At 40.9% G+C, this 26,990-nt stretch overlaps 2 long non-coding RNA genes, 1 other non-coding gene and 1 pseudogene across 3 annotated transcripts; 3 read left to right on the forward strand and 1 right to left on the reverse strand.

The window, feature by feature from the left end:
- The first annotated feature begins 10,011 nt into the window (after positions 1–10,011).
- On the forward strand, positions 10,012–17,954 carry LOC123625122. The gene is made up of 3 exons (XR_006730398.1): positions 10,012–10,220; positions 11,515–11,700; positions 17,922–17,954. It is a non-coding gene; the product is annotated as an uncharacterized LOC123625122 (long non-coding RNA).
- LOC123625134 lies at positions 13,832–22,599 on the reverse strand. The gene is made up of 4 exons (XR_006730410.1): positions 22,353–22,599; positions 22,135–22,235; positions 21,971–22,039; positions 13,832–13,933 (listed from the first exon to the last, which is right to left on the reverse strand). It is a non-coding gene; the product is annotated as an uncharacterized LOC123625134 (long non-coding RNA).
- On the forward strand, positions 22,138–22,241 carry LOC123625523. The gene has a single exon (XR_006730530.1). It is a non-coding gene; the product is annotated as a small nucleolar RNA U13 (small nucleolar RNA).
- A 10-nt stretch (positions 22,600–22,609) lies between the features above and the next one.
- LOC123625510 lies at positions 22,610–22,701 on the forward strand (annotated as a pseudogene).
- Positions 22,702–26,990: the final 4,289 nt, after the last annotated feature.

Here is a 26,990-nt window from a genome sequence, read left to right on the forward strand (position 1 = left end):
GCCTATCTCAAAAAACAAAAGGGGGAGACGGGGATGAGCCCTTTGGGCTTACGTACCCCTAAGCCTGTGCTCTCTCTCACCTTGTTCACTTTAAATTTTCTTTTGCTGGATGATCAGGGGCATTCTGCTGCGGACCGCCACGCCAACCCCGGTTCCCCTTTATCAGAGCAGGTCTTGTGGAAGGATGTCCTGCTTAACAAATGGAAAGGCCCGGATCCGGTTGTGAGCCGGTCCAGGGGAGCTGTCTGTGTTTTCCCGCAGGACACTCCTGATCCAGTGTGGGTCCCGGCACGCTTAACGCGGCGAGTGCAGCGGTTGGCGGATGTGGAGGATGCAGATGATGGGGCGTCCGCTGCCGGGGATGCTGCTGCTCCTGACCTTTCTGCTGCTGGCCGCATCGGTGACGACGGACCGGCGCTGGGCCATCCTGTCGGTGTTCCCGAGACCGATGCCGGTGACCCATGATGCCCAGATCTTCCCCCGGCTGTTCGCTACTAATGCCTCTTTGGGCCTTGCCAATCTTACATGGAACTCCTCCTCAACATTTGAGACGTCGGTCCACGCTATTCAGCAGCGTAATCTGTCTTTCCCCTCCACACCTGTTTGCCTCTGGCCCCCTTTTATCTGGATCACTGCTACTTCCTCTGGTCCTGGTGTTCTCAATTGCTCCACGGCAAACTGCTCCTATGCCCGTTGCTGGAATGCCTCCAGCCAGTCCATGGCAATTGTTGCCCGTATGCCTCGGCATATTCATTGGCCGGTGGAGGCTCCTAGCTTCTTGACCCTTTTCCGGCAGCGAAGAGATTTTGGCGTTACTGCAGCTGTAATTTCCACATTGGCAGTGACTGCCGCACTGGCAGCCGCTACGGCTGCAGCAGTAGGCTCTGTTCAGACAGCACAGACGCTGAACAACCTATCGGCATCTGTGGCTACAGCTCTGGACACACAATCCGCCGTCAACGCGCATCTGAAGGGCGGTATCATGATACTGAACCAACGTGTGGACTTGGTCCAGGAGCAAATAGATGCCTTATGGCAGCTGGCACAGCTGGGCTGCGAATGGCGTTTCACAGGACTATGCATTACCGCGGTACCGTTTGATAATGCTTCCGCCGCGGCCAACAAGTCTCGTCAATTATCTGCTATGTTGACAGGACACTGGTCTAGTCAATTTACCGCCTTGACCCGGCAGTTAACTCCACACGCCTGGACTTGACAGTGACCAATGGTCTCTTTCCTACATTTCAGTCAATAGTCCGAGGACTTCGGGACTGGGCTGGCCTGGGGTCCCTAGGGTTCATGGGGATCCTGGGAGCAGGTTTCGTGATCTGGGGGTTCCTGCGCGTTCGCGCACAGCGCCGCAGGGACCGAGTGGTGGTTACCCAAGCCCTAGCCACCCTCGAGTGTGGTCAATCCCCTGGCATCTGGCTACAAATGTTACGCTCCGAAGGTCAAGACCGCCTCCCCTCTCGCACAGCGTGACATGGCCCATGCACTCTGAGGGGTTTCCCCATTGCACCAGATTGTGGCGTGTCACCCCCTTACCAGCCGTTGCACCTCCCAGAGTCTCTGCTCATTGCACGGGAGACGGTGGCCTTTGCACCTGCTTCAGGGACTCCACCCCCTGGATCCGGACCTTGAGGTTGGAGTCCCCAAAGCTTGTGTTGCAAAACAAAAGGGGGAGCTGTTGGGAGCGGTCTCTGATTACGGGTGAGCACATAGCCAATAGAATCATTGCTGGGAGCCTTGTCAGGGCCCTCTACCAATCACTTTCCGCCACGACTACCTGCAATGGTATATAAGCCCACGGTCCTTCCTGTTCGGGGTCTCTCGCCATGTAACTAGACTAGATGCCTCATTAAACTGCTGTTGGAAGAACTCCAGTTTGTTGCGTCGTCCTTGCAGGCGAGTGCGGCGCGACACTGCCCATATTCATCACTCTCTTCTCTAACCCCTGGCAAGTGCTAATTTTTTTACTGTCTCCATAGTATTGCCTTTTCCAGAATGTCATATGTTGGAATCATACAGTATTTAGCCTTCTCAGATTGGCTTCCATCACCTAGTAATATGTATTTAAGTTTTCTCCATGTCTTTTCATGGTTTTATAGCTTATTTGCTTTTAACACTGAATAATATTCCATTATCTGGATGTACCAATTTACTCATCTCCTGTAGGACATCTTGGTTGCTTCTAAGTTTTGGCAATTATGAATATAGCTATTGTAAACATACATAGTCATCTATTTGTGTAGACATACATTGTCAACTCATTTGAGTAAATATCAAGGAATGCAATTGCTGGATCCAATAGGTAAAAGTATGTTTAGTTTTGTAAGAAACTGCCAGACTGTCTTCCAAAGAGGGTATACCATTTTGCACTCCCACCAGCAGTCAATAAGAGTTCCTGTTGCTCTACATCCTCTCCAGAATTTGGTGTTGTCACTTTTGGATTTGGGCTGCTCTAGTAAGTATGCAGTGATATCCCATTGCTTAATTTGCAAGTCCCTCATGGCATATGAGGTTGAACATCTTTCATATGGTTATTTGCCACCTGTGTATCTTTTTTGATGAAGTGTCTATTCAGGTCTTTTGCCCATTTTTCAGTCACGTTATTAATATTTGCTTTCTTCTTATTATTTTTTTTTTGAGACAGAGTCTCGCTTTGTTGCCCAGGGTAGAGTGAGTGCCATGGCGTCAGCCTAGCTCACAGCAACCTCAAATTCCTGGGCTTGAACGATCCTACTGCCTCAGCCTCCAGAGTAGCTGGGACTACAGGCATGTGCCACCATGCCCGGCTAATTTTTCTATATATATTTTTTAGTTAGCCAGATAATTTCTTTCTATTTTTTTTTTTTTTTTTTTAGTAGAGACGGGGTCTTGCTCTTGCTCAGGCTGGTCTCGAACTCCTGAGCTCAAGCAATCCACCCACCTCGGCATCCCAGAGTGCTAGGATTACAGGCGTGAGCCACCGCGCCCGGCCTGCTTTCTTATTATTAAGGTTCAAGAACCCTTTGTATATTTTGAATAACAGTCCTTTATCAGATATGTCTTTTGCAAATATTTTCTCCTACTTTGTGGCTTGTCTTCCCATTCTCTTGGTGCAGTGTTTAAGTGCTGAGGATTTTTGCATCTATGTTCATGAAAGATGTTAGTCTGTAGTTTTCTTGTGTAATGTCATCCTCTGGTTTTGATATTAGGATAATCCTGGCCTCATAGAATGAGTTGGGAGGTATTCCTTCTGTTTCTGTTTTCTGGAAGAGATTATAGAGAATGGGTATAATTTTTACCTTGAATTACTTGAGCATTTGGTAGAATTCACCAGTTAACTCATGTGGGCCTGGTACTTTCTGTTTTAGAAGGCTCTTAATTACTGATTTCATTTCTTTGATAGATGTAGGCTTATTGAGACTGTCAATTTCTTCTGTTGAGTATTTGTAGATTGTATCTTTCAAAGAATTGGTCCATTGCATCCATGTTATCAAATTTGTGGCTTAGAATTGTCCATAATATTTTACAAGATCTGTAGTGTTGTCTCCTCATCCATTTCTGATATTAGCAATTTGGGTCCTTCCTCTCTTTTTTTCTTAGTTTGCCTACCTAGAGACTTATTTATTTTATTGCACTTTTCAAAGAACCAGTGTTTGGGGTTTTTTTATTTTCTCTGTTGATTTCCTGTTTCAATTTCATTGAATTCTGCTTGCTTTAAATTTAATTTGTTGTTCATTTTTAGTGTCCTAAAGTTAAACCCTACTTTATTGATTTAGATCTTTCTTCTTTTCTAATATATGTATTCAATGCTATAAGTTTTGCTTTAAGCACTGCTTTCACAGATTTTGATAAGTTGTATTTTCATTTTTATTTAGTTCAAAATATTTTTTAATTTCTCTTAATATTTCTCCTTTGAGCTTTATGTTATTTAGAAGTGTGTTGTTTAATCTCCAAGTATTTGGGGGATTTTCCAGCTATCTTACTGATTTCTAATGTAATTTCATTGCAGTCTGAGAGCAGACCCAGTATGATTTCTTTTAAGTTTGTTAAGATATGCTTTATGGCCCAGAATGTGGTCTGTCTTGGTAAATGTTCTATGTGATTTTGAGCAGAATGTGTAATGTGCTGTTGTTGGATTAAAAAGTAAAGGACTGGAAAAATTTATACAGCTGCTCTCACTTTTTTTGATTAATGTTAGTCTCTGTGTGCTTTTATATTTAAAGTGGGTTTCTTGTAGACAACATATAGTTGAGTCTTGTTTTTTGATCAGATCTGACAATCTGTCTTTTAATTGGTGTATTTAAGCTATTGACATTTAAGGTGATTATCAATATAGTTGGATTAATATCTACCATATTGTTACCATTTTCTATTTGTTGCCCTTATTCTTTGTTTCTGTTTTTGTCTTCCACACTTTTTATGCCTTTTATGGTTTTAATTGACTATATTATGATTCCATTCTCTCTCCTTCCTTAGCATATCAACTATACCTCTTTCTGTACTTTTTCAGTGATTGCTCTAGAATTTGCAATATACATTTACAACTAATCCTAGTCTACTTGCAAATAACACTATACCACTTCATGAGTAGTATGAATACCTTATAATAACAAAATATTTCTAATTCCTCCCTCCCATCCCTTGTATCATTGTTTTTGTTCAGTTCACTGATAAGCATGCATATATATGGACTTCTGTAATGAAATACATTGTTGCTATTATTATTTAGAACAAACTTATTTGTTAGCTCAGTTAAGAACTCACTTATTCTGTCTCTAATGCCCTTCCTTTCTTTACGTAGATCCAAGTTTCTGACCTACATTATTTTCTTGTCCTCTGCATAACTTCTTTTTAACATGTCTTGCAGGGAGGTCTACTGGCAACAAATTCCTTCTATTTTTGTTTTTCTCAGAAAGTCTTTATATCTTAACTTTTGAAGGATAATTTCACAGGGTCTAGAATTATAGGTTGGTGTGTTTTTTTCTCTTAACATTTTAATTATTTCACTCTATGCTCTTCTTAATTGCATGGTTTCTGAGAAGTTGGGTGTAATTCTTAGCCTTGCTAAGGTAAGATGTTTCTTCTCCTCTGGCTTCTTTCAAGATTTTTTTCTCTTTATCTTTGATTTTTCTGAAGTTTGAATATAATATGCTTAGATAAAGTTTTTTGGGCATTTGTCCTGTTTGGCATTCTCTGAGCTTTCTGCATCTGTGGTTTGGTGTCTGACATTAATTTGGCAGAAATTCTTAGTCATTATTGCCTCAGATATTCCTTCTGTTTCTTCTTTTCTTCTGCTTCTGGTATTCCCATTATGTATATATTACACTTTCTGTGTTGCCCCAAAGTTCTTGGACATTCTGGATTTTTTTTTCAGTCTTTTTTCTCTTTGCTTTTTAATTTGGGAGATTTCTGTTGTAATTCTCTCAAACTAATTTTCTTTCCTGAGCCCATCTACTGAGCTCATCAAAGGCATTCTTCATTTTTGTTAACAGTATTTTTGATCTCTAGCATTTCTTTTTTATTTTTTCTTAGAATTTTCATCTCTTTGTTTATATCATCCATCTGTTCTTGAATGTTGTCCGCTCTTTCCATTAAAGCCCCTAGCATATTAATCATAGTTTTGTTTTTATTTTAAATTCCTGGTGTGATAACTCCAATGTTCTTGCCATTTCTGACTTTGTTTCTGATACTTGTTCAATCTCTTCAAACTGGGTTTTGCCTTTTAGCATGCCTTGTAATTTTTGCAGTCAGGCATAATGTACTAGGCAAAAGGAAGTGCAGTAAATAGGCCTTTAGTAATGTAGTGGTCAGGTGTGGCAGGGGAGCATTCTCTCACCCTTTGACTAGCTCTCAGTCTTTTGGTGAGCCTGTGCCCTGGGGCTGTAAACTTCACCAGTGCTTTTCAGTACCCCCTCCTTAGGTGGAACAAGATGGCTGGATGGGGCTGAAGTAGTGTATTTCCCTCTCCCCACATAGAAGGCTAGTGGTCCCTGGAATTGAGGATTTTTTTTCTTTGTCCCTATGGAAGGTTAGAGGGAGCTAGAGTTGGGTATTTCCCTCCTCCTACATGGAAGACAAGAGACACCTAGAACTGGGTATTTCCCCTTCCCCCAGATATATTAGGCCATGATGAAAGCCAAGCATGTTAGAGTCTGCTCAATAGTTTTCCTGAGAACAGGCCTTGTTAAGAAAAACAAAATGGTATGTTTTATTTCAAAATGGTTCCTTTTCTCCTCTCCTGCCAGAATGAGGTACAGTTGTCCACACTGAGCCTCCAACAGTTCATCAATTACAGTTCAGGTTTTCCTACCTCTTAATTGATTCCTGCAAATGTTTCTGTGATTCTCTGTATCTGCCTCTCTGTCTCTCCAATTTTGGGGGCAGCCCTTTGTTCTGTGGCCACACTTATCTGATGGATCTATACTGAGTTGTTGAGAGTTTTCAGTGTTTTCCTTTTTATTTGTTGTTAGCATAGACTGGCAACTTTTAAGCTCCTGACCTGCTATATCACAAACTGCAAAGTTGTGATTTTTATCATTGTTCCCAAGATGGTTGGTTGGTCCTAATTTACTAATTCATAAGAAGCAACATTGCCTAAGACCAGTTTGTTGACTTGTTTTACTTTTCGGTGATGGGTATATTCATTCTGCTTCCTGAAGTAATCTCTTCTCTGTATATTTGGTAAAATATGTAGTATTCAAAAGGTTGTTTGTTTATATAAAATTGGAGCAATGGGTCTTCCCATGCATAGTTCATCCCATTTGTAGAATAGCCAGAGTTAACAAAATAGTAATTGAACTCTTTGTGGAAAAAAGAAAAAATTACAATCAATAGAGAAGGGCACAAAACCAGTGTTTGGATAACATAAACTCTATGTAATTTGGGGTTTTTTGTATAATATTGAGGGCCCAGCTGCAATTAGAAAGTAGGGATTTCTACTGTGTGGATCAGCATGGATATGTGGCTTCTTCCAGTGCCACAAGAGTAGGAACTGATACAGCGTGAGGTCAGTAGTCCAGAGCCAAGGAGAGTCCAGGATACCAGAAATACAACTAACCTAAAATCCAAACCTGGTAGAATGACCACAAAGCCACAAAGAAGTTGTAGATGAGAACACAAAGTACATTCCATAGGAATTAGGAAGTAAAAAAGATATAAATAATTTCAGAGTGAGTTATCCTTCAGTATAAAAGAAAGTATAGATTGACTCTTATTCCTTGCACAGAAATATAAGATTTCCAGATTAATTACCAGAAGTCAGTGAGTTATTTTCCATATTAACACTGAGGTTTGGAATGAAGTAGGAAAATAGATAATTGTTAAGTTTCTAGGTGTGCTTTGCTATTTGATGTCAGTTAATGTTTCATTATCAGTCATAGCATATATAATGATTTTAATCTGCATCATTCTTCAATTTCTCTTTATATGTGAGTATAAATCTAATAAAGTGAGATTATCATCTTGCAGATCAATATGAATCCTCTCCAGTCCTTATTTTCATTCCTATCATCCACTTCCAACATCTCAAATCTCAGTAACTGATGCAAACCTCAAAGAATGTTCACAGTCTTTTAAAACATTGTTCTAAATAATGAATTTCAGCACATACATTGTCCTAGAATTCTAATTTTTTATTAGGGTTTTTTATATGTACAGTAGTCCCCCCACCCTACCCATGGGGATACGTTCCAAAATCCCCAGTGGGTGCCTGAAACCCTCCATGTTGGTAGTACTGAACCCTATATATTCTGTTTTTCCTATGCATACATACCTATGATAAAGCTTAATTTATAAACTAGGTACCATAAAAGATTACTAATAATAACTAATGATAAAATAGAACAATTATAACAATATACTATAGTAAAAGTTATATGAATGTATTGAGCCTAAGAATACTGAGTTATAGAAATGCCCCCTGTATTTTTTGAGATAAGATTTGATTTCCAAAGTCAAATAAGGCTTTGCCTTAAAGAAAAAATAAATGTGTTAGTTCAAAAGCTGCCTCGCCTCAGGAGGGCGTCTCATTGGTCAGTGACAGCTGCATTTCAAAGTGACAGCTGTAAGCTGGGCCTATGGTTCTCACCTGTTTTGAAAGACAAGGCAGGCCTCACCTACAGCCATAGGATGCCAGAGCTGATCATCAAAGGCCGCGGGAGATGAGAGCTGATCAAATAGATACGCTAATGCCCAAGCCAGGCTTTCAGGCTCAGACGGAACCGTGCGGTTAAAGTAATTACCACAAGGCACAGCTCATGTTGACTTCTGAGATCATCTCTGTCTCCAAGAACACAATTACTAGAGCCAAGATATCTCTGTTATTTGGTAAAGTAATAGCCTTATCATAAAACTTAGAAGTTTGCCCTAAGAAGATTTTGTAACTCATTGTTCACCTAGATAGAGTTAAAGGATCTGTAGTAGCCTTTTAGAAGACCTTGACCCTAAACCAAACTGCATATTATTATGTAAATCCCATTGCCCTTGGCAACCTAAGCATGTATCTGCCCTGTAAATACCCATGTAAAAAGTTCAGTCTTTGTTATATCTCTGCGGGAGAGATATATACCTTCCGGATATCCTCCCCTTGTGTATTTTCATAAACCTTTACATTACAAACTATATCTTTGGCTCTGTGTATTATTATTTTTTATTTCTGTTTCCTACTAGTTTTTCATCCTTTGTAACAACCCCTGCCTGAGAGACCCCACCGGAAAAAAAACCTCTTTGTGGGGAGCGAAGCTAACTCCCCACATGAATGTGGTGTGTCTCTCTCAAAATAGCTTATTGTACTATACTCATCCTTCTTGTGATGATATACGACGATACAATTCTACGTGATAAGATGAAGTGAACCATGTAGGCATTGTGATCTAGCAGGCTAACATTGATCTTCTGTATAACCATGCCTTACCTAGAGTAAATGGCTTGATGTCACTTGCTTTAGGGGGATCCCTTGCTGAAGTCTTTGCATAGGCTCAACACTTTCTGGTGCAGCATTTTGTCATTAATTGGAACACTTTTCTTTTGATGTCTTCCACCCACAAATGTAAGGCTTTTTCCATCTTAACTGAGCACTGTCATGCATTGGGGCTGTAACTTTTGCAGATTGGAGATGCAATAGCAAAACCACCATGAATTTAATTTCTCTTTCCTTCTTTACAATTTCATGGGAAGATTTGTTTTTACAATACATACTAGCAACCTCAGCATATGATTTTTTTCTTATTAAATTGAGGACTTTCACCTTTTCACTTAAAGGAAGCACTTGACAGCTCCTCTTGGTATATCTGAATTTTTAGCATTACTACTCTTGCATTTTAGGGGCATTGTTAAGTAAAATAAGAGTTACTTGGGGCTGAGCATGGTGGCTCATGCCTGTAATCCTAGCACTCTGGGAGGCTGAGATGGGCAGATTGTTTGAGCTCAGGAGTTTGAGACCAGCCTGAGCAAGAGCGAGACCCCCTTCTCTACCCAAAAAAGAGAAAGAAATTAGCTGGGCAGCTAAAAATATATAGAAAAAATTAGCCAGGCTTGATGGTGCATGCTTGTAGTCCCAGCTACTTAGGAGGCTGAGGCAGTAGGATGGCTTGAGCCCAGGAGTTTGAGATTGCTGTTAGCCAGGCTGATGCCACGGCACCCTAGCCCGGGCAACAGACTGAGACTCTGTCTCAAAAAAAAAAAGTTACTTGGACACAAACACTGATACAGCAGCAGTCAATCTGATAACCAAGACGGCTACTAAGTGACTAATGGGCAGGTAGCATATACAGTATGGATATGCTGTACAAAGGGATGATTCACATCCCAGGTGAGACTGAGCAGAATGGCTTGAGATTTCATCATGTTACTCAGAACAGCGTGCAATTTAAAACTTATGAATGGTTTATTTCTGGAATTTTCCATCTAATATTTTCAGACAAATTTTGAACATGGATAACTGAAACCACAAAAAAGTAGGGACTACTATAAATGATTTTAGAGCTATAGTGGTATTTTTTACTGTTTTATAGGCCATAATGAATGAATCAACAGAGTTTGAGGAAAGAAGTGCTATCATATCTAAAGAATGGGAGCATGACCTGAAATCATTGAAAGAGCAAAATGAAAAACTATTTAAAAACTACCAAACTTTGAAGATCACCCAGGCTTCTGGTGCCCATGTTAATAATCCCAACACACAAGACAGTAAGAATCCTCATATTACCTCAAGAGCTATACAACTAACCACAGAGGTACAGAATTTTTGTAAGATATCTTCAATTTGCAGCTTCATCATGGACTTCAGAGCAAAATTGTGGTATTGAATGTATTTATTAAGGAATGAGAACAACACTTTCATGTATGTGATGGCCTTATTTTTTACATACAGTTAATTCTACTGTGGCTGTCATTCAACCGAATTAACAATAAAGCTAGATATCAGGTAAACTCTTCCCTTTGGACTATAAAAGAGAAGTAAACTGTAGCTTGATTTGATTGTTAAATTTATACAATATAGTTAAGTTACTACCACTTTAGGTATTATTATCATACATTATAAATTTTCTAAATCATGTGACTTTGTATTAAACTATAGTCTGTGTCTGTATGTAGAACAAATAATAGCTTGGAAAGAAATGGCAACTTAGCTTTTCTCTAATTATCATTAGTGTCTTTAATATTGCTTAATGTTATAATCACAATAAAAATGAAAGAGGCTAAAAATATAACAAAATTGTCAGTACATTATTTGAATAATCCAAATACTAAAAAACTAGAAACAACCCAAACATTCAATAGTAGGTAACTGATTAAATAATTTTTGATACCATCATGAAATGAGATTCTGTGTGTCAATGAAGACAAAAAATATGAACAATCTATGTGTTGATAATAGATATGGAAAATATGTTGTCAAGTTAAAAGCAGAACTGTAGTATGTAGTGTGTATTACTGACTTTAAAACTATATATTCATATATGTTTAAATACAGATAGAAAATTTCTAGAAGGATACTCTTGAAATAGTGTTTTAGTCATTGCTTTAGGGTCAGCTGGGGATCTGAGAGTGGGGAAGCTTATTCTTATGTGCTTCTTAATATTTTCAACATATTTGTATTTTTCCCTTTAAGACTAATAAAAATGAAAGGAAAGGGATGTTACAGGTATACTTTAGAGAGTCAATTAAGAAATGTACTTTCTTTAAGTCGTGTTCACCTAAAATGGGAGTGCCTATTGAATATGCTTAGCACTCTACTAACCAGTAAATAGCATAACCACTGTGCTGTATTCATCTGCATGGTTTAAGAATTTGTGGGCAGGTTATAATGTAAACTTTTGGCATTTTTTAAACCAAAAATCATCTTTTAAATGAAGAAAATAACATATATGTAGATTGACATTTGGCCTTTCTTTTCTATTCTTTGTTAATGTAATCTTTGAAAAAATTCATAACACCTAAATGTGATCGTCTTAGTCCCAGGTTTGTGCACTGTGATTCTGATTCTGTCTTCATGATAGACCTTATGAATGTGTGCTTTTCTAATAGAAAATTCAGGACCTGGAAACTTCACTATGTGAAGCTAAAGAAAGTGCTATGCATAAGGAAGACAAGATTATAAAGATGCAGAAGGAACTTGAGGTGACTAATGACACAATAGCAAAACTTCAAGCCAAAGTTAATGAATCAACTAGATGCCTTGGAAAAATAAAAGAAACAATCCAAGTACTTCAGGTAACTTAAACTTATTTTATAAATAAAAATTGTTGGTTTTTTTCACGTATTGAATGTGACAAATAATTTGGTGCTGTGTTCTTCCCTTTCACCACAAATTCTTACTATACCCATGTGTGTCTGAAGTTCCATACTCAAGCATGAAAAAAGGAAGTAACTTAATTAGAAATGAAATGCAATATTGAATGCTTTTATATGCTAGAAAAATAAATTATTTTTTTTACAATGAACAATTTAATGAACTAAAAATAAATACAATTTTAACAGGATTTGTTTTTGAGTGCAAATTCACGTTATTCTTAGAATCGTCTACTTCTCACCCTTTCCTTACCTGCCCAGCCCAAATTGAGCCCTGAGGTCTAATCAGGTGCATCTGTATATCCCCAAAATTAGCGACGTGCTAGCAAAATAGTTCACATTATAAAACAAAAAGCAAAAGATCTGAACAGGTACCTCACCAAAGAAGATATGTAGATAGCAAATAACCATATAAAGAGATGCCCCACATCATATGTCATCAGGGAATTGCAAATTAAAACAACAGTGAGGCTGGGCGCGGTGGCTCACCCCTGTAATCCTAGCCCTCTGGGAGGCCGAGGCGGGTGGATCCCTCAAGGTCAGGAGTTCGAGACCAGCCTGAGTGAGACCCCGTCTCTACTAAAAATAGAAAGAAATTATCTGGCCAACTAAAAATATATATAGAAAAAATTAGCCGGGCATGGTGGCGCATGCTTGTAGTCCCAGCTACTCGGGAGGCTGAGGCAGTAGGATCGCTGAAGCCCAGGAGTTTGAGGTTGCTGTGAGCTAGGGTGACGCCACGGCACTCACTCTAGCCCGGGCAACAAAGTGAGACTCTGTCTCAAAAAAAAAAAAAAAACAATGAGAGCCACACCTACTAGAATACCAAAATCCAGAACACTGACAACACCAAATTCTGGTGAGGATGGGGAATGACAGGAACATCATTCATTGCTGGTGGGAATGCGAAATAGTACAGACATTTGGAAGACAGTTTGGCCATTTCTTACAAAACTAAACATATTCTTACCATATGATCCAGCAATTGTTCTCCTTTGTATTTATTCAGATGAGTTGAAAACATAGTTTATGCAAAAGCTGCATGTGTATGTTTATAGCTGCTATATTCATAATTGCCAAAACTTAGAAACGACCAAGCTGTCTTTCAATAGGTGAATGGATAAATAAACTGCAGTATATCATGCAGTGGAATATTATTCTGCAATGAAAAGAAATGAGCTATCAAACCATAAAAAGACATGGGAGAATGTTAAATGTGTATTGCTAATATGGTTCAAAATATATGACATTTTGGGAAAGGCAGTGGACACTGTAAGAAGATTAGCTGTTACCAGGGATTGGTTAGAGGTGGGAGGGATGAATAGGCAAAGCACAAGAGATTTTTAGGGCAGTGAAACTAACCTGTATGATACTATTAAATATAATGATGGACATGTCATTATACATTTGTTAAATGTATAATACCAATAAGAAGCTCTAATGTAAAGTATGGATTTTAACTATGTAATTAATAATATCTCAATCTTAGTTCATCACTTGTAACAAATGTACCATACTAATGCATGCTGTTGATAATAGGGAAAAAGGGCTGGGCACAGTAGCTCACACTTGTAATCATAGCACTCTGGAAGGCTGAGGCAGGAGGATCACTTGAGGCCAGGAGTTCAAGACCAGTCTGACCCTGCCTCTACAAAAAATAGAATAATTAGGTGGGCATGGTGGCACACACGTTGTTCCAGCTACTCAGGAGGCTAAGGCAGAAGGATCACTTTAGCACAGGAATTTGAGGTTGCCCTGAGCTATGATGATGCCCCTGCCCTCCAGCCCAAGCGACAAAAAAATAAAGAAAAATGAAGAAAAAGGGGTGGGGACAGGAATATATAGGAACTCTCAGTATTTTCCATTCAATTTTTCTGTAAACCTAAAGTTGCTGTAAAAAATAGTCTATCATTTTTTTTTAAATTTTGTACACACACATATACTCTGTGCGGATAGTAGATATATTTATTCCACTATGTTGGACTGTCTTTCGCTACAAAATATACCCAGTAGTGCTTTGCTTTGTGGCTTGAATGTAGTTCTTCCTTGATGTTTACGTTGCTCCTCTGACATCTTTCTGTTTAATTTCCTGATTTACCTTGGTCCACCCATTTCATTATTTTCAAAGTGTTTCATTTTGTAGTTATATCATTTTCTAATGGGGAAAAAATGCTCATTTTAAGAAATAAAAATCATATCTATACATATTAGATTCAAACAATTCATATCACATAGTTATTATCATTCAGTTAAAATTCATGCCTTTCATGTTTTTCATATATTTGGAGTTGTTTACTATTTTAAAATATTCTTATTACAGCAAAGGCATCTAACTACTCTTTAACATTGGAGAAATTGAAACTGCTCTAATAATTATTTTATTTTTATTTTCTCTAAAAAATTAGGACAAAGTTGCTTTAGGATCAAAGCCCTATAAAGAAGAAATTGAAGATCTGAAAACGAAGCTGGTGAAAATAGACTTAGAGAAAATGAAAAATGCCAAAGAATTTGAAAAAGAGTATGTCTTTGCCTTAACTGAACATGGCTTTAATAGCTTAAATTTCCGTTGTAAATTACGTAAATCTCTTTTATTAGTTAACTATTTAAAATACAATTTAAATATTGTGGCCGGGCGCGGTGGCTCACGCCTGTAATCCTAGCACTCTGGGAGGCCGAGGCGGGTGGATCCCTCGAGGTCAGGAGTTTGAGACCAACCTGAGCAAGACCCCATCTCTACTAAAAATAGAAAGAAATTATCTGGACAACTAAAAATATATATAGAAAAAATTAGCCGGACATGGTGGCGCATGCATGTAGTCAGTCCCAGCTACTCAGGAGGCTGAGGCAGTAGGATCGCTTAAGCCGAGGAGTCTGAGGTTGCTGTGAGCTAGGCTGATGCCACGGCACTCACTCTAGCCTAGGCAACAAAGTGAGACTGTCTCAAAAAATATATATATATATTGTTATTGCTTTTTATAAAAATACAAACATAGATTTTTTAACTTATTTAATTCTCATTACATATGCAAAGTTTTTAAAACTAAGCACAATTCTGATCAATTACCACACTGTGTCTTTGAATGCTGCTTCTTTAATCATGTAAAACAACTTTAAAATGGCTTTTTTATGCTTGAAAGTGATGTTAACCTTTATGTGTCTGGGGGGGTCTTTAGCAGTGTGACTAAGGTTTCTGCTGTTTCTCTTAATTTCATTTGTTCTTCCTGTTGTGTTTTTGTGTAAAGGTTATATTTCCTAGAGCCCAAGAGCATGTCGTCTTCTTATTGATTTATTTACAAGTAGCATTGTGCATAATAGTATCCCTCAATTTCTTTGTGGTATAACATAAGAAAGAGAACATTAAACAGAGAGTCAAGAAAACTAAATTAGAAATCTCTTCCCACTTATTAATGCATCACCTTAAACTATTTAATCTCTCTGGTCCTCACATTCATAATCAGTAAAAAGAGAGGTTTATATTAGAGAATTTGTTAAGATGTCTTCCAGCTCCTAACACTTCATTCTTCCTATAAATCTTGAATAAATATTTAATGATCACCTTTAATTCTGCCCCAAAAGTAGCAATCTGAATCTTTATGCTGTCTAACCAGACTTCCATTGATAAGACCTATTGATTTTAATGAAATAGATACCTATTAGTTTCTTAATTATAAAAAGCAATTTTACTTATAGAATAAAGTCAGCAGATACCTTCATAGTAGTTAAGAAAGGCAGAAAGTCTTATAATTTATCATTGATAATTAATGCCCAAACCAACAATTCATAAAATTTCTCTAATGGGGCACAATGATCAGAATTTGAGCTTTGACTGTAGCACTTTAGACCAGAGCTCCAGTCAGGGTTTGCCTTCCTGACAATGTAGAAATGAAACTGCTTTTTCTCTTTTGTGTTTTATTAATTGTACCTTTAAGATGTTTCTAGGACCCCATGGTTATAGCTCAATTATTTGTTTTATGGTACCTCAAAATATAATTTTGTTCAATATCCAATTAATAGCTCTTGGGCCTCCAGAAATTTTAAAAGAACTGGTTTTTCAATATTAAGAATATTGGACTGTCCCTATAACTAAACAAACTACTTCTAATTTGATGGCATTACAGCCATAAAGGGCATGATACCAGAGAGATATCATGAGGGCCTATCTGGTGCAGCTGATGGATATTATATCAATATGATGTATTTGAAAATTCTTGACAGCAGTTCTGTTATTCTCCCATAAGAAATTGGTTCTGTATTTTTATCGTTCTTGTTAGAATTACTTCCACAGAAGCCACAATAGAACATCAAACAGAAGTTATAAGGCTATTGAGAGAAAATCTTAGAAGAATTCAACAGGCCCAAGATACCTCAAGTAAGTATAAAGTGCAGATATTTTCAGATCCTTTCCATTTTACTTCTCAACACAGTTATAACAGACTTTGAAGACTACTATTATATATGTGACAGCCAAGAGTAAACCTAAGGTAACCACTAATCTATTTTTCACATGAATTTATTCAAATCATATTTATCTTCTGACTGACATCTCCTTAGTTTATGATAATCTCAAGTGTTTATCCATTATAGATTATTGAAAAATATATGAATTCTACTTTTGCATTATCATATTTTTACAAATTAATGAAGATACCTTCAATACTATAAAAGAATGACTTAACCAAAGTAGAAGTACCCTTCCTAATAAAAATCAAGCACATGTCTTAATAAGTTTTAATTTTATGCAACTAATAAATTATAATCAGTGTGTAGTAAGAATAAATAATTATTAGTGTTCTTAAAACTAAAAATACCAAGTTAATATGTACTTGCAAAACTCTGAAATTTAAATATACTTTTTAGATCTAATGGTCACGTTTCTGCTTAAACATTTCTCAAACTATCTTTTTCCATATTTCTGTCTCTTGGGTTTTATTTGAAAAGAGAATGCTGAACAGTGCTTGGGATAGCTTTGTATAGTACAATAAGCACTGAACTAAAAGTCCGGCACAGGCCTCATTTAATGGCTGTGTGAAATCGCAGGATCAGCTTATAAGCTTATACATATACATGCTTGTTATAAAGATCAAGCCAAAAGTTGTGTGTGAAAGCACATTGAAGATTCTAAACAAAAATCAAAATATAAGATGATATCTGATTGTATTATTATCCACTCATTAAAAAAGTAGAGATGCTGTTAAAGATGTTGCCTAGTACCTATTGTAGCTGAACTTTCCCAGTGTCTATTGCAGGACAATCACAGCTCCTACCTGGAAAACTTCAAGGGATAAAAGTAGAAGTGAGGATTCTTTGTTACAGAAGGGTCAGGATACTCACTCTTAATTTGTAGCCAACTTTCAGGTACATAGTACACCTAAATTCAAAATAAAATGAACAGCAAGAATCTACACACACACACACACACACACACACACACACACACCCTACCACTCTTGTGAATTGTTGGTGACCCAATGGATTATTAAGTACACCTAAATTCAAAATAAAATGAACAGCAAGAATCTACACACACACACACACACACACACACACACACCCTACCACTCTTGTGAATTGTTGGTGACCCAATGGATTATTCCACTTTATAAACACCTCACATTTTTATGCAGCTGTATCTACAATTTACAAACAGTCTCTTATGTTACTTTTACACACATAGTATAGAATACCTAATAATATATGCTTCCATATCATACCAAGGTTTATTAACAAGTATGTATTGAATACTTAAAGTGCATTGAATGACTGGAGGTGGACCACACACACTTACACATGCACACACTGGGTTATAACAAGCCCTCCAGGTGAGCACTGATATAGAAGGTAGATCAATGAAGGACAACTCTAACAGGGGAGGATTGCTACTGGTGCAGTCAAGATGAAAGATCTTAGTGAGCTAGATATTGTAGTGGAATTGGTTGAGATAGATTCTAGAGATATTTAAAATTGATGATTGAATAGGCAGGGTATGTGAGGTAAAAGGAAAAAGTCAAGGGTGACTTCCAGGGACATGGTGGTTAAGGTGGTTGGGTTTTTATAGTGGCTTATTGTACTTAGTAATATTTCCTTTATTTTGAACTTTGAAAATCATTGAAATTATCACCTATTTGTGTATTTGCCTTCCACAGTGGTATCAGAACATATTGATTCTCAGCCTTTAAGTAAACCCTTAACCTGTGGGGGTGGCAGCAGCATTGTACAAAGCACAAAAGCTCTTATTATGAAAAGTGAATATGTAAGGCTACAAAAGGAAATTTCTAAATTAAAGCAGCAAAATGAACAGCTAACAAAGCAAATGAATGAACTGCTAAGGTAAGATTTACTGACATGATATAGATATTATGCTTATGGCTATGATATATGTGTAGGGGCATAGTATGTATACATACTTTTGCAGGTGGTAACCATTCACACATTATGGAGAAAGTAATTTTTAGAACTCGGGTAGTAAATGTCTTTTAAAAAAATAAGAATATGGTAGCACCATTCCCAATGTTTGCTATCCATCAGCTGACCTATTTTTAACTAAGCCAGGAACCAGGGAGTAAACAAAGACCTTTGAGGGGGCAGCTGAAATACACCACAAGTTCATATACCCAAGCCAGTGAGGACTTACTCAGAGAACCCCATAAGTATATTATCATAGCCTTTTGACTTTCTTAAACAGAGCTAACAGATTTAACTATTTGGCTTCTACCTCCATGAAAGATCTTTGTGCCAAGCACTCTGCTAATGGTACAGTAGAAGACAAATAGACATTCAATAATTTTACAAATAACTGATTGTTTGCAATGAGTGCTATTAAAACGAGCAAAAAACAAATCCCCAAAAGACATTCTAAAAGGATGCTACTGTGAAAGAGGGATCTAACATTACCTAGGTGTTGGGGAGGAGGGGTGGTCAGCGAGAAACTAATATACAAGCAGACCTTGTTTTACTGCACCTCGCTTTATTGTACTTTGCAGATATTGCTTTTATTTATTTATTTATTTTTGCCACTTGAAGGTTTGTGGCAACCCTGCATGAAGCAAATGTATTTGTGCCATTTTTCCAGGAGCATGTGCTCACTTCATGTCTCTGTCAGCATTTTTTAGCCATGAGTATTTCTTATTTAATGTATGTGCATTGTTTTTTTAAGATATAATGCTATTGCACACTGAATAGACTATAGTGTAAACATAAACTTACATATACACTAGGAAACCAAAAGTTTTGCGTGACTTGGTTTTTTGCTGTGGTCTGGCACTAACCTGCAATATCTCTAAGGTATGCCTCCATAAGAATAGATCTGAAAAATGAGTGGAAATTAGGTTAGATGAGAGAAGAAGAGTGGTAAACCTTCAAGGCCAAGCGAATAGCATATGCACAGGATTTGAGTCAGGAAGATTGACCAGTGGTGGGGCTGAGAGACATCCATTGTGGCCAGCTGTAGAGAGTGAGGCAGAGTAAGGTATGAGATGAGGTGCCAGAGGTAACTGGATCCAGATCACACAGGCCCTTCTAGGTCATTCGGAGGATGTTTGGGTGTTCTCCTAAATGGAATGGGAGGATGACCTGCACTGGGGGGTTTTAAGCTGAGGGCCTGATGAGATCATGTAGCGTCTTTCGCTGCTAGAGCATCATAGGGGAACCTGAATTCAGACTGTGTATGGTAGCCCAGGTAAAAGATAATTTTGACATGGACCAGCATGTCACCAAGATGGTGAACATAAGGAGATAACTTTGGAAGATAGGTATGAGATTGCATCAACAGACAGGTGACTGGTAAAATAATAGGCAAAAAAATAGGAGAGCCAGGCTTCTAGGATTGCTTCCCAGGTTTCTCTCTGGAGGAGCTAGATAAGTGCTGCTGGCGTTTCCTGTAAAACCGAGACTGCAACTACCTAATCTTTTAGAAAGTACAGTGTAATATGTCCCTTGTAATAATAAAGGTGCATCAAAGATTCCTATATCCAGGAGACTAATTTGTTAAATTATTATGGCAGAGTGTCAATAGATAAACCACTCCAGATGACATCACTGATTCATTTGAAAACCTAATGTCATACTTTGAGCTTTCTTTTCAAGACTCCATGATCATGGAAGTTTACTACAATTATTCAATCTATATAGATCCATTTCATTTTCTGAACAGTAGAATTAGTCCAAACAGGAAACATCAGGTTGAAAATAAAATGTAAATGTGATAAAATGGTAAATTTTCTTATGTATATTTCATCATAGTATTTTTAAAATTTTAATGTAAATGCAAATACATTTTAAGAATTGAGAAGTCTTACAGTCTCCCTTTTTTCCCTCCCCACATTTAAGCAGTAATCATCATCTTTCCAATGAGGTCAAAACTTGGAAGGAAAGAACCCTTAAAAGAGAGGCTCACAAAGAAGCAGTTTGTGAGAATTCTCCAAAGTCTCCTAAGGTGACTGGGAACAGCTTCTGAACAGAGACAGGTTACACCTTCTCAGGGTAAGGAATGGAATTTACAAGATCCTGTGCCAAAGGAGTCACCAAAATCTTGGTTTTTTGATAGCCAATCAAAGTCTCTACCAGCACCTCATCCAATTTCCTATTTTGATAACTCAAGTTTAGGCCTTTGTCCAGGTAGGTAATGTTTCTCCAGGCACAGCACTGAAGTTCAATCACTTTTACCCCAAGTAAAGTGCTTATTCTATCGCTTAAACCTGCAGTTTTCTCCAAAGATAGAAAGAGAGAGTCTATTTTGCCAACAAAGGAGGAAATAGGGTAGAACTGCTTGTCTCAAAATCCCAAAGTTCCTGAACATAGGGCTAGGCAGAAATACAGAGCTTTTAAAGGGAGGGTTCTGAGCTTTAGCAATGATTGTGGTTAATTATTTCAATCATCCCAGCTCTGCCAAAAACGAAGCCTGTGAACTCTGCTGGCCACCCACCTGGGGGCTGGGGACCACTTGGGAGTTTTAAGAAAAGATTTAACTTGCCTTGGGGATATAGGCCAGACTATAAGTTCCGAAACCGTGGGGGTGGGGGGGAGTTTTAAAAGGACAGAAAATCTTTCTGTCTTTTTTTTTTTTCTTTTTTCCTTTTTTTCCCCCTAGGCCATTACTTCCATGACATTAGGAAACTCACGATGTGAAATAGTTTGTGCCTAGAAGAAACTTTTCGGTTGACTACATTAAGTATGAAGCATGTTTTATACGTTTCAAGGACATTATAAAAAATTCAGCAGACTTGTCCACGATCATTAGGGAAATGAATGATTTTCCTTTTGTAAATGTTTACATACCACAAGCTGCTCGAGGACTGTCATTGACACCTATCCACCAACAGAGGTTATTTTCATTGTCCCAGAGGCCCCGCAGGAATGAGGTGCTCACCATATTCACTTAGGAATGTATATTCTCAAATACATAAAATTTCCCTGTCCCCAATTACTGTAGGTAGTCAAGTCACTTAAATCTGATTGCTGAGTTTGCTCCGTCTCAGCCAATGACCAAGGAAGCCCGATTTTGTAAGATCAAAGAGCACGGTGCCAAAAGATATGAGCCTGATGCCGAAAAGAAATAGGTTCAGGCGTCCACGTGCACACACAAAGAGACAGGATCGGATACATTGTGTTGACAGTGTTTTGAGTCAGGGAAACTGGAAGATGAGTTGGAAGTATCATGAACAACTTTGTATTTCTTCCAGGACAGGAAAATTGACAGGAAGAGAAAATGCATTGTTCTCAGCATAGGATAAAAAGACACATCTTGTTATATAATTCATTCTGTGATTTAAATTTTTATACGATATGATATTCAATAAACCTAAAAAACAAGGTAAAACAGAAACCAAAAGAAAAAAAAAAAAAAACTACAGGCAGAGGCCTATGGTCCCCGGAGGAGGCAGGGAGCGGGAGGAGGGGCGCCTCCCGCAGACAACAGGGCGGGTGGGCGGAGACCCGCCAGAGGCTAGGGCTGCCTGGGGCGGGCCCAGGAAGACGGTGGGACCCGAGCGTGCTCTACACCCCGATGATCTGAACCCCGCCCTCCACACCTCTAAGGAGTCAACTCTTAAGCTCCCAACATCAGCTGACTTTCCCCATCCCGATGTCTGATCAAAGTGGCCGCTAGGTGACACCCAATAACTGGTGCCAGTGTCAGCCTGAAAGGAACCGACCCTCTGATGGCAGTGGGGTGGGGAGGAGTGGAGGTGGGGCGTACCGTGCGTGGCCCATCCAGCTCCCCTTCGTCCTTGGAGCGCATTTTCCGAGTGGACTTCACCCGTGAGCTCTACGGAGTAACACAGGAAGGCAGTGCGCATTGTCAGTCTTACTAATTAAAAATAGAGAAAAAAGAAAGAAAAAAAAACAATTAAAAAGTCCTACCAGATCCATCTGTAGCTTCAAATCGTGACGATCTGGTGTTGACACGCACGTGTGAGACTTGTCTTCTCCCTCACACTGTGTTTCGTCCACACATCACCCGTCTGACGCGAAAAAAGAAACAGAAAGAGATGAAAAAGGGAAAATGAACAAAGGGAAAAAGAAGAAGAAAGAAATTTTGAAAAAAGACCAAAGTCACAGCGAGAAGGAAGAATACTGACCCGAGAGCGACACTTAGTGACCACACCGCCAACAGCACACTACGGCCCCAATTCAGCGGAGACATCTGGTGGACCCCAGGGCACTGTGCCGAGGGAAGCCGAGGGCAACCTGTGGCGGACCCGGGGCCACGGCGTCTGCAGCCGATTCCCAGGCGGGCACAGGAGCCTGCGGAGCTCATTGTCAGCGCGGCGAAAGGGGGAGGGAAGGAGAGAGAGGGGAGGGAGGGGAAAAGAAAATAATCACAAAGTCACACCAGATCCCGTCATAGTTCATAAACATGGTGATTGCGTGTTCACACACACGTGTGAGATGTGCCTCCTAGTGTGTGGGCACATCACCCGCGTGACGTGAAACAATGAATACAGGGGGAAAAAGGCGGCAGGAAAAGGCAAAGAGAGAATAAATAAAATGAAAGGGCAAAAAAGAAAGTCACACCGCGGTCACATAGCAGGGGAGTGAGAGCAAATCAACAAGCCGCAGACACAAACTCCTAGAGAAACACTCTGGTGCCCCCCCCCCCCGTCCCCCGCGCCCCGCGCCGGAAGAATACCGATCGGAGGGCGACCTCTAGGGGCAGTGGGGCCAGAGGGACGAAATCCAACCCGAAGCCTCTACTGCGATGGCTGGCAGAGACCGGACATCTGGTCGACCAGCGAGTTCACAGGCACACCGGCCCGGGTGAGCATTGCCAGCGGGGGACTGCAAGGGAGGGGGGCGGAAATTAAAGTCAGGCCAGGTCCCGTTGTTAGAACCGGTTCAACGTTCTGCCCCAGGAACAGAATGGCAGAGTCCAAGGCTGCAAAAGGCAAAGGAGTTTATTGGCTGGCTCGAGCCAGGGTCCAAGTCCCAGAGCACCAACGCAGTGGTCTCTTTACGAACTAGGACCCCGCTCAATGGGACATATGCCCTTTTATACTTTTGCTATAGCTTGTTACAAAAGATTGTCCAATATTGATTGCCCAAACCCACACACACACCCCCTGCACAAGCCATCTACGTGCGATTAGGAACGTTGTCCTGGCTGTTAGGCTGTTTACGTGCTGATCATGCCTCGGCCCCTTTATCAGTAAGTTGTTTGTAGTCACCCCCCCCCCCCCCAGGGCCTGGGCCTTGTTTACCAAGCATTTGAGTAAGCAAGCACCGCTTCTAGTCACCCCCCCAGGGCCTGGGCCTTGTTTACCAAGCATTTGAGTAAGCAAGCACCGTTCACAGAAGCGGAATTTGGCCGTTAGCTATAAGCAAATTATTTTACTTTTCAACACACTTAGTTCAATGAAATAGCATAACACACTTGAAATAGCACAACACACTTGTAGGGGCTGCAAATTATTTCTGCTCTTCACTGGGACGAGCCCTGGCAGAGTGTGCGGGGAGGAGGCAGTGGGGGGACGGGCCACCCCCAAGTGCAACGCCCGGCGCAGCGGGAAGACATCCCCTGCCCCTACCTTCCCCCTCCAACGACTCCCCGATCCCCACCCACCCCTCCAGGGCTCGCCCAATCAAGTCCAATTAGCCAAAAAGGCAGGAAGGTGGTCTGGGGCCAGGGCAGGGCAGGAGGGCTTCTCCGTGGGAGACGGGCCTGGCCCAGGGACTGTGTCACTCATGGAAACATGCCGTGGGCCCAGGCCCCGTCAAGGGCAGGATGGGAGGGAACTAAGGCTCGGGTCACCAGGGTCTGTCTGTTCAGTGAAGTTTCAGCCATGGGATCCAGTGATGTGACGCTTTGTGGTTCATGTGATGTTCTGCTCATAGGGCCAAGATCACCAAAAAGCCACATTTCAGTAAGGCATACAGAGGGACAAATACCGTGTGATGGCACTTCTATGAGCGACCTGGGACAGGCAAATTCATAGTGACAGAAAGTGGACATAAGGGTTCAGGGGCCCCAGGGAGTTAGTGTTTAATGGGCCTGGAGTTTGTGTCCGGTGATGAACAATGTCAGGTACAGATAGTGGTGATGGTTCAACACATTCTGAATGTTCTGATGTCACGGAATTGTACACTTACATATAAATGGGTCACACGATCAATGTTACGTATACTTTCCCACAATGAAAAAAAGACCTTGCCTAACTGTGAAATCAGCATTTAATCACTCCAGTCAATTGGTTCATGAAATGTGCAGTTTGATTTATTAGTTGCATAGCAGCGTTTAAAGATTTGGGGAAATGTGCTTTCTAGATATAAATGCTTCATAAGCTGAACCCTAAAAATAAATAAATCTTACAAAGCTCCGTGTCAGGGCGGGCAGGAGAGAGAAGGTCTGTGTAACCCAGCGGGATTTCCAGGCTTTTCCACAGAGGGCTGAGGCGGCAGCTTCCTCCCGCTCCACTGCAGGGCAGAAGGAGTCCCTCCCCCTGTGCTCATCTGATGGAGGAGACAAGCCAGCCACCTGAGCGAGGCTCTGGAGTTGAGAAGCTGGATTCCTTGGATGTTGCTGCCACCCTTCCTATTTGTGGAGGAGGATGACCATCCAGGGGAGTGACACAGAGTACCGCAGGGTTCCCTGAAGCACCCTGGGGAGGGCTCCATGTGGCCTCTGCTCCACCATCTTCCCCGCCCCATGTTCACAGTCACTCCTCAGGTCATGTGGAGCTGGGATTTGTGGGAATGAACCTGTCCCAGCCCCGTGCCATGGCTGGTGCTCAGGTGAGTCACAGCAAGGAGATGGCACAGCTGATAGCAACAGGGATCTTCCTGCCTTGTTTTGAAGCGGCCCCATCCACCCCGGCTACTGACCTCCAGGGACTCTCCCAGCCTGAGGATGTCATTCCCCATCCCCTGGTCCTGCATGTGGTGGGGCTTGGAAGCTGCTTCTCGTCCGGACTCACTAAACCACCATAGGCCAGAGACCTCCCTCCGTCTTTGCCAACAGGAAGTCAGCCCATGCGATGGCAGAGGCCCTCACAGCCTGACCCACCACTGCTGATTGGGCTGTGGCTGTGACCAGGGCACCCTCTTTTACCCATGGATGCCCCGTGGTGTCTCTGATTGGACCCCGGCTTAGTTTCCTGTGGCTGCTGTAAAAAATGACCACGAATGGGTAGCTTAAAACAACAGAAACTTATTCTCACACTTCTGCAGGCCACACTCCAAATGTCACCAGGGCAACTGACTCTCCCTCCAGAGGCTCTAGGGGACGATCCCTCCTTGTCTCATCCAACTTCTGGGGGCTCCAGGTGTTCCTTGGCTTGTGGCCACATCGCTCCAATCTCTGCCTGTGTCTTCGCATGGTCTTCTCTCATTCTCTGCCTCAGATCTCTGCCTCTCTCATAAAAACACTTGTCATTGGAGTTAGTGCCTAAGCGACAACCCGGGAGGATTGCGTAGCTAATGCTTCCTCATGTCAATCTCTGCTTCTGCCTTCCCATGTCCTTTGTCCTCGTGCTTTCCTGTGTTTCACATTTCCCTCTGCCTTTCTCTCATCAGCAACGTGTCACTGGATTCAGCCCCACCCGAATAATCCAGGATGATCTCATCTGGATATCCTTTTCTTAATGTCTGCGTAGACCCTTTTTCCAATGAAGATCACATTCACAGCTTTTGGGGATCCTATGTCCCTTTTGGAGGCCGCCATCCACTCCACTACAGCCCTTGAGCACACTGCATATAGAAATCAGGCACCTGCCAGAGCCCAGTCAGTTCTCTGGGCAAATCTTTTCCCTTTCTCCCCCTCTCGGCTGGCATCCCAATCAGACCTGGCTGGCTCATGATGCAGAATTCTCTTTGAAGACTAACGATCCCAGAATCAAAACCACCACCACAGATAACCAACTCTGGAATGTTTAACATTACCCAGTAGGACTGACTGTCCCAGGCCAGGCGATGTTCACAGGGCCGAGCTAAGGGGCAGCAGGGGACAGTTGGGGGCCCACACCTTGCCCAGGAGGATGCCCATGCAACCCCCATCCAAGGGCTCGTGTCTTGGGTCAAAACCTGCCTTTAAGTCTTACTTGCTACTCTTGGGGGCTTGTGCAAGATTCACCTCTCTGTTCCTCAAAAAGTTAAGCACAGAATTACCATCTGACCCAGCAACTCTACTCCTACATAAAGACCCAAAGGGATTAAAAACAGAACTCAAACAAACCCTTGTATCTGATTGTTCACCTGACCCGTACACATTCAACATCCTCAGGTGGTCTGCTTGTGGCAGGCCTTCCAGAAGGTGGATCACTTTCAACAGATTCTCGAACATCACTGAAGTGTTTGTGTCACACTTTGATCTGTGCCGCACTCATCGCATCATCCCTGAAAGCTTTCTGAGTCATCCGAATGGTTTCTGTGGAAAAAGGTTCAAGCTTAATGCAAAATGTGATGCAGATTCATTGCTCCACTCGCTCAGTCATTTTGAATGTGACAGCCACATGGTGCACATGCTCACTCCATAGCATCTAGCACCCCACTGACTAGTACGGTGACATTGCCATTGCTCAGACAGGTGCATCCCAGTCGACTCTCCTTGGCTGCCAGGTTACATCAACGTCACGCAAACTGTTCTCGTTATATGAACAGTGGCTGGTTACTTTCCGGACAGACCTTGTATATGGTCAACCCGCACGGGGAGGACACCACAGGCTGAGCAGGGCCACAGGGGATTGCACCCAGGAGAAGAGTGAGCTAGGCTGACATCACGGCAC

Source organism: Lemur catta, chromosome 20, assembly GCF_020740605.2.
Source record: "Lemur catta isolate mLemCat1 chromosome 20, mLemCat1.pri, whole genome shotgun sequence".
In the NCBI taxonomy this organism is placed as follows: Eukaryota; Metazoa; Chordata; class Mammalia; order Primates; family Lemuridae; genus Lemur; species Lemur catta.